Source organism: Osmerus mordax, chromosome 6, assembly GCF_038355195.1.
Source record: "Osmerus mordax isolate fOsmMor3 chromosome 6, fOsmMor3.pri, whole genome shotgun sequence".
In the NCBI taxonomy this organism is placed as follows: Eukaryota; Metazoa; Chordata; class Actinopteri; order Osmeriformes; family Osmeridae; genus Osmerus; species Osmerus mordax.
The window spans coordinates 4,670,131-4,679,511 of record NC_090055.1 but is presented as its reverse complement, the minus strand read 5'-3'; positions in this window follow the sequence as shown (position 1 = coordinate 4,679,511).

Sequence of the window (9,381 nt, the reverse complement as noted above, 5' to 3'; positions counted from 1 at the left end):
TTTACACCATACAAACTGTACATGGAGTGGTTAACCACAAACTACAGAAGTTGAAGAATACATCAGTTAAAAAGGTTACAAGTAATGACTTGCTAAACTAGTAAAATTATTGTAATTGGTTTTTGATAAACATTTTGCCATATCTATGCTACAGCCAACAACTAACACAGTCAACAAGTAGAATTGCTGTCGAACTTGATAAACAAGGTTTTTGGGGAAAGCATAAACCAGATAATTTTTTAAGAATGTATTTTTGTAAGAAGTATTTTCTTTGTAATCAAATACTTTTGACAAAACTCAAGGAGCTTGCTTTGTACATTTGCACATGACTTCCTAGAAACCTTTTACCAGGAAATGTTTTGTCTGTATCTCAAATTCTTTACATAAGTAACTTCAAAGCTGCTGCAGTTCTTGACTGATTAAAGTATAGTAACTTAAGACCAGTACAGACTTATTCCCTTCAGAAACACTGCATAGCTGAAGAGATTAAAGGTTATTTACAAGTTAGGTAACTTGAGCAAAAGGGCAGGGTTTTTTGTTTGCAAAAAAAAAAAACTAACTGTACGATTGGCTGACAGGTTCTCCACTTCCCCTTAGCAACAACCCGCCCTGCAATTTAAAAAAAGCTACAGTTTCCCAGAAGTCAGCTGACAAGTTTATTATTGACAGAGACCAGTGCGAAAAGAGTTCTCTTCTTCACTGAGAATACTTTTTACTTTTTGGAATAATGTAATATAAGATGTGAGAGAAATCGTATTCAAGTTAAAGTGTGACTGTGGTATTTACATTTAGTCATTTAGCAGATTTCGCAAAGTGTATACTGCTGTCTTGTATGCCACCTCACACAGACCTCTGAACCTTGTACTTCAATGACTTGGTCTGAGTGAGAGATCACATTCAATCCACAAGATCATGTGTCATGTGTTTATTACAAAGTACACTGGTGAAACTTGTCCCTGTGCGTTATTCCCTGTTCACTCATAAATTATCAATATACTTATTGATATTCTGCTTTGAACTTGCCCACAATTAACTTTTCTCAGTCTACATTTTTATGTAAGATAAAAGCCATCAATCTTCAGGGAATACAGTTAAACCTCTAGCCAACAACTAACACAGTCAACAAGTACTCTGTGTTTGTTCTACTGTTGCAACCTAACAACAGTAGAAAGAAAGAGAATTGCTGTCGAACTTCAAAAACAAGGTTTTTGGGAAAGCATAAACCAGATCATTTTTAAAGAATGTTCAGTATTTTGTTTGTAATCAAATACTTTTGACAAACCTCAAGGAGCTTTATCTTTCCTATTCTATTGTAAAATACTCAAGCAACAACACAATTTTGGCCGGCTATCCTAATTCATGACTAGAAGCCAGGATAATGATCCATGGGGAGGTTATAATGGACTAATAGCCTTTTCCATTTTCTGCAAAGTCAAAAATGTAGTCCAGTGAAAATGACTATAAACCGTTGGAATGTGCTACATGTATATTGCCCATGATTTAATTCTAAATGTTCTCACTTCAAGTAGTGGAAATTGTGGATTACGCTATTTTGATCAGGACACTGTGGACCATAGCAAAAACAATGTTGACTAAAGTGGGTCACTCATTTTCTTTAATTTGATGTTATATAAAGCTAGTTACAGGAGGATCCACATTTATAACTGTGCCTGAAGGGTTGTGTTTGCCGAAAGCTCCAGCAGTAAACATTGTAAAGGCATGGTCGTCCCTTACCATGGTTTTCTGTATCTACAGGTTAAAAAAAATCAGAAATGGTCATTGTCAGGTGACCCTTCACCTTTTGTTTGGAAAATTGTGATAAGGATGAGACATAATGTCATGTTTTGTAATGCACCGGTTGGCTGTGTTGTCGTCTACCTCCGTTTTTATTCTGTGGATCCTTTTAGAATGTTGAGTCATTGGGTTCATTGTAAAGCTAAACACAGTGCTGCGGATGGACAAAGCACATCAGATCAGGGGGTCATTTGCCAAAGCACAGTTTTTGTGGTTGCAACAGTAGAGTCATTACAAAGTAATGCTTTTCATGTGACCCAGCATGACTGTGAATGACTAAGGGATTTGTGAGATTTCATATTTTGTCCACAATGTCCAGGGATCAAGGATAATGGGCAATGGAATTGTCCTTCTCTGTGTTATCTCAAAATAATCCGGATAGCTTTGCAATGCAAGGGTAGTTTTGATCATTTTGTGAATGTCAAGTTGAGAAAGGTTGTCTGCAATGTTAGTGGTCTTTTTATTAATCAAACCATTAATTCATAATTAAAATTGATTCCCACCCTTGACCAGAGGGCATGCAATCTAAAACAACTGAAGGTTAACTTTGTAGTACTTCACTTGTGCCCATCAACTTGAGAAAAGCAATTAACCCCCACCTTCTCAAGGGGCACCTCTGTCTGTCAATATTCTCTGAAAATTATAATAATAGGCCTACTTTGTGGAAAAACAAAAATGTGATTCACATTGTAAAACATGGCTACGTTCTTTTCCTGACAGCCTAATCTTATCGTTCACATTTTTATTGTCAAATGACACATTTTCAATGCATTTCAATGCACCACTTGAAACATCAGAATTGTGTCTCTTGGATTCCCACTGTCAGGTTTGTCTATGCATGGTGGAAGAGCCTTCTTGTCTTTTGTCTGCTTTTGTTTTGTCTTTCTAGTGCAGTTTGTGAATGTGGGTCAGGGCTGATGTCTTTCATATTGGCAATGGGGATTACAACAGACAATATAAGCACACCTATTCAGCCCATGCCTTGTTTTGAATAGGTACTATTTGGTGTAAGAGACAGTACTAGCCTACCATGCACAAATTCAGTTTACACACTTGTGTTAATTGTGTTAGCCTTTATGCAAAGATATTCAGCCTATTCCTATAGGAGGAATATGGAGGAATTTAAGAATAACCAGACAGATTTACCATATGGGGCGTTGCTTTTTAATCATTTGTGGCAATTCATATACCTTGCATGTTAACCTTTGAAAGATCAAACATTTACCAATGAGCACCGATTGGAAGGATCATAAACAATTACAGGATATTTCTGTCATAATTAAACCTTATTGCATGATACCCATGATCAAATGCCAGCAATGCATTTTGTGGAAAAGGGGAGTCAGTGGCACTTTTTAAAGTTTCTATTTTATACAATTCGGTGACGTGATACGTACGTTTCCATGACAATATCCCTTGACAAAGTTGCGCTCAACGTTTTGTTTAATTTATCAAGAGGTACTTTGACGGAACGCTCAGTCTTATCTTCGTTATGATTGGTCATATCAGAAAAAGGGCGGTGACGCAGTTGCGCTTGGTCAAAAGTTTAACTATTTTCAACAACTGAGCTCTGTTTATTTTCCAAAAAGCGGTACATCCGGTGCTTTTCGACGAAGCGGCCACCTATCAGCTGCAAACTGCCGCTCCCTAATGACGACAATAAAAAGGCGGCGACTGTTGGGAAAAAAATGCGTAGGCCTACTGTGACCACGAAGAACACAGCACTTAATTCCGGGTAGGAGAGCATTATGTTCATGTCTTCAACAAACCTGGAAGTAGGCCTATAATGTCTTGGAAAACAAATGACTTATTTCTATTTACAGATGTTGTCGTCATGTAGATCTTAATCTGAAAAATCACATAATTATAATGTAATGTTCTATAACAGGAAGTGGGCCTAGTGAATGATTTGAATGTGAAAATAACTGCTAGGGAAAGTACAAAATGCATTAGGGGGTTCCCAATATAGTCCCTGTAGGCCTACACAGTCTTGTTTTACAGCAATAGGAAAAAAGAAAAAGGTCCTAAACAAATGCTTATACCAATGCCAACAGCCCCTATAAATAGGCTACTTTTGCAAAATCAAACTCAAGCAGTTTTGTCAGAGGATGAAATACTGCTATTCAGATGTCCAAACATCAAATATTTTAGAAACGTATAAACAAAAACTACATCAATTGTCAAATCTAAAATATAACTTTTGTTATCCAGGCCATAAAACTGGTTATTGGGATCAAAATCCATATAACTGCGGGTGGGCTTATCTTAGACAGTAAAATGTCTAAAAACTGATATGGAAACTAACTATTGATGTGGTCAAACATTGTTCATGCTGAATATAGTAACTACAGTTATTCTTAGTGCTTGGTCACATGCATGTTACTTCAAGTCATGTACATTTTGCACATCCACTCTATCCATCAGGGGGATTATATCTCTATTGCTCCCTGCCTCATATGTCATGTATGTATGTGTTGCATCGAGGAGGCAGGGAGTGCTTCCCTTAGATCATCCACTCCGCCAAAGTCAAACCTACATGTAACAATAAATGCTCAAATGTAATATGTGATTGACTTGACTGAACTATTAACATTTCAGTTGCATAGTGCACAGGTTCCCCCAGCATGTAGAAATTGTGTAAAGTTTGTGCAAATAAGCTCAAGTTTTTCCTTGAGGTGGCTTGAGTATGTGTGTGGTATCTCTACTGCTTGTACCTGCATGAGCCAATATTTGTGTTTAGCCTATCCTAATTTGCATTGCAGCCATTTTAATACTGATACACCTGTATCCCAGAGGTCACTCACTTGTAAGAGTGAAAATAAACCGAGAAGGAAAACAAAGACTACACGTGAGAACCAATGAGGAAGCAACACAGTTGATGACACTGACTTACCTGAAGGACACAGGAAAAGGATGCCACTCCCTACTATTGTTTGATTACATTACTCTTTTCAACCCCATCATAAATTTTATTAGCCTAATTGAAATATGGGACCAACAACACAGTCTGAAAGTACCCAATTATCTGATGTTCAGAGCGGTGGCTTGTCTTGATGTATTGGTTAGGTATTCCACACCTACCATGTGGAGTTTATATCATTTAAGTTGTAGATCTATGTGCATATGTCAGTTTTACACTTCACTGTATTGTGCTTGGTGCTAGAAGATTATATTGGGGGATCAAGCTTTAACAAGCCTGTCATATAGTTTGCAAATATGTGCATGTTTATGACTTATCACTCCTTGTCTCCTTTATTTGAGTATTTCCTTTTCTGGGCAATGTTTATGTTAATGATCTGCATGTGCCATCTGCACATGATTATTGCGAGCATGTTTACTCCAGCCTTCCCAGTGTCTGTTAATAAGTTAAACCATGTTGGTTCTCTCTGCTACGGTACATGAGGCATTGACAACAGGGCATAACATATTTAAGTATATTTCATATGCTAAGAGGTGGAGCTGAAGTACTCTTCTACTATAAAAATATCAAAGGCATGGGTTCAAAATATTTTTTTATCACATGATTTAATAATAACTTTTTTCACTCCTTTTTCAGCCAGTAGAAAAGATACTATCATGATGAATATTTCTAGATTTGAAATAGAGATATGAGTCATCAATTTTCACCAAGACAGCCAGGAATGTCTTAAAGGTCAAAGGAACAAACAACAAACACAGTGGCGGGTAAGGTGATTTGATAACCACACTTTACGATGGAAAACCATTATGTTTTGATTAGGCTGTAAATAATTAAAAACATTTCTGATAAGATTTTATATTCTAGATTCATTAAAAAAAAACTTCAACACCAAGATCTGTTCTTTTATTATTTCCTGTATGACTGTTTCACCAAAGAGCTTTCCTTGGTAGGTGTTAACATAGGGTTAACCCACAGTGTTTTGGGTACATTTGTATTCAACTCCCACTCAGTAAGTGGCTTTATTAAAGGCTGCTCTGTGGTGTTTTGCATCTTTAGACTGGGAAATTTATGTCTGCGTTTACAGAAAATCTTTTGGCTCTCTGGGTTCGGCAAATTCTTTAAGCCACCCACGCAGTTTCTTAAGGAAGCTCTAGTTTCGAGCGCTTTCACATTCAGACTTAACAGAGACTGAAACTAAATAGTTTCTGTGGATATAAAGGCCTTCATGGTTTACTTTCAAACTTACTTCTTTCAAGGTACCCTGGTTGGGATGGGAATTGGCTGATTCTCATAAAGCTTTCCACCTTTGTGAATATAGTGTTGTCATTTGTAACACTAACATCAATTATATTAAAATTCCTCCATCTTTTAAGTAAAAGCAGTTTAGAATGATCTTGGTCAGGTCATATTTAGAAAGAAATCTTTGAAAACAGTATACTTAACAACCAAAATGTGTCATTTGACACTTCTTTATTCTTTATCTCTGGAATTTCTTTGTTGTTGTTTTATAGCACTGGAATTCTTTTCCTGCTCAACTGACTTACCAGTCCTGACAAGTTAAAATGATTTTGACTTTAGACGGCAACTCTCTTTCTTCCTCTTTCTCTCTCTGTCTAACTATTCAGTACTTCTACCACCTGATGTTGTTGGCTTTCTTCTAGAGAAAACATACCCTGGGACAGGCTCAAAACCTGTCTTTTCCTTGAAACTCATATACCTATTAGTATTTACACTAGTACCATGTTTAATAACATGATAAGGAAGTTCACATTGCATACCAGTAGGCCAATATATGAAATGGATTGGACATCTCCCATGCATCAAAACCACTTCTAAGGTTATTTCTAATCACATGAATACCGGTCCGAGGCAGTACACTTTGCCCTCTGTCAAGATCCAACCTGTTCAACTGTAATCACAAGCCTTTGGTTATTCCAGTTTGTTTTGTTTCCAGTTTGGGGGAGGGGTAGTCACCTTTACTGTATAGCTTCCTGGCACATAACAGGAGGATTTCACAGTGAGGCTCATGTTAGGTCATATTCAGTTACAGGTGAACTGAACCAATAACATTCCCACGCAGGAAGATGAAAGACTTATGCTTTGTAAGCACTGTTAAGAACAGCACCATCAGCTGTCTGTGAGAGAGTAGAGAGTAAACAGGTTAGAATCCCATGAGAAAATAACAGGCCTTTAATTCTTTGAGGTGCAGTCAATCTTATCAAAAGGCTTGGGAATGGTTTGAATGTCTTCATGCTAACAAAATGGTGTAAGGTGACTATTCATGTTTTCTCAAACAAACACCTGTGGGAGTTAATCTGAAAACATTTGAATTGGGTTGTTATATATTTTTTTTTCCACCTCGATTTTATTATCTTCACTGCATATCCGATGAGTACTTTCTCACCAATGACTACTCAGTTTCAGGAAAGGATTCTAAATCTTGCTGTACACTGGCCAAAATAAAGTTGGTTGAGAAGCTGAAATAATTTCAGAAAAAGAAGTAGTGGGGGATAGCATTAGCAAAACATTAATATGAGAGAGCTTTCAAGCAAGACGTTTTGTTTGCTGCTGAGGAAAGTACCTAAAGCCTCCTGCCAGAGTGAGGTTGGTGAAATGTGGTGAAAACATATTTTTATGTTGTAGCAAAAAGCATTAAAGTTGAATAAAATAAAGACAAAACAAATAAACACTTTTTTATTCCAGAATGTTGATTTCAAGAAGAAGGAGTTGACCACAATACACTATCATGTGTAAAAATTCATCTGTCATTCAAGATGTTCATGTTTGGTGCCTTTATACTTTCTTATATTTTACATTTTACATTTAGTCATTTAGCAGACACTCTTATAAACCTAAATAATAAACAATATAGCTAAATAAACCTGGAATTCAGTTTAGGCTGTGAGCTACAGTATAAGGACTCAGCTTGCCAGTATTTTGCTCTGGGAACAGTCGTTTACCCTGTTCTCATCCTGTCATTGGCGTTGACACACAGCCAGATCTAAAGTGTTTACAATAGCTGGGGCATGGATTATGGCTGTAAATCACTCTGCAGAAAAAGATGGATAGAGAAATATCTGAAAGGTTATTTGTGAAGAAATATTATGATTCAGAAGAGGGCTGCATCATTTCAATGTACCATCACAAGTTTTCACTATGACAGTTATGTGCAGACTGACCTCTGACCGATGTATAGACTTGGGCAAAGGTCTCCGTTTATAGAGAACATTGAACATGCATGAACTTGCCAGGATAGCATACAGTAAGTTATGTGTGTGTGTTTGTGTTAATTCTTGTCTGTTCAAACATCCACACCTATTCATTTCCGCCTCACACCTCACAATGGGCAAAGTCGAAGATGTTGGTGTGGCATGTGAAAGATGCCCATTAAAACCAACTTGGGCTTAGTAAAGAAATGCTCACATGTTCTGTGAGCAATTAAACAATGCAGCACACACCTTAGTTAAGTCACAAGTTTGCCCAACCCTGCACAAACATGACCACTTACAGTAATGTGGAGGCAAGCACTATCAGGAAAGGAATGGCATTCCGGCATTGTCTAATGATCAGATTGTGTTCCTTCCTTGTCTCAAGTATTTCTGTGGGAGTCAGGTGGCTGAGTGGTTAGGGAGTCGGGCTAGTAATCTGAAGGTTACCGGTTAGATTCCCGGCTGTGCGAAATGACGTTGTGTCCTTGGGCAAGGCACTTCACCCTACTTGCCTCGGGGGAATGTCCCTGTACTTACTGTAAGTCGCTCTGGATAAGAGCGTCTGCTAAATGACTAAATGTAAAATGTAAATGTAAATTTCATACACGGTATGTCTTCACTACAAGTTGAAATGTACTTGTTGATGTTTGATGCACCGCCCCCATAGATTTCTACTAGACCCACAAGTTGCTTGTTTGACAATTAAGAATTGTTCTGTAAGTCTTGAAGAAGCTTTTGCTACTTTAACAATGGTGTCAACCTCCTTTCCAAATAAAACATCTGTTGTAAAAGTACTGTACATAATGTAGTTATGGCATGTATAAAAGTGTACATTACATCACTGCAGACAAGTTTGGCGTGCATGCATACCTCTCTATGTAGTTATACAATCAAGTTGTTTTTTATGACCCATGAGAACATTTTGATCCACGGAGTGGATCGTGACATCAGCTGGGATGAGGCATGACAGTGAGAACATGCAGTATGACAACTGGAATAAGCATGCAGGATTCAGCTTGTTGTGCGTGTATTGAATAGAGAGGAACAGTTACGTCAGTCACTGGACAAGGAACATTGTGTTCCGAACCAAAGCGTGGTTTGGGCTGGGACTGGGAGCATGTCCTGACTTGCAACATAGACTCACTTTAGTGAACTCAGCAGACGTTACGAGATGTTAAAATAACAAGGACTAGTAACAACGGTCATTCATCCTGGCCAGACTAGATCTTTAAGGATGATGGCCACATACCAGTGACACACAACACATCATTTTTTATGTTAACAGTCTTTATGTAACCCCCTAAAAACCCTCACTGTCACCCTCCTTTTTTCACCTAATCACCATGTAATTCTGTTCTGCTGCCACAGAACACTGTATGAAGCCTTCTGAAATAAAATTTCTGACAGTTTGTCTCAGGCTGAAGATTAGAAGTTGACACAGCAACACACTTTGTAGGT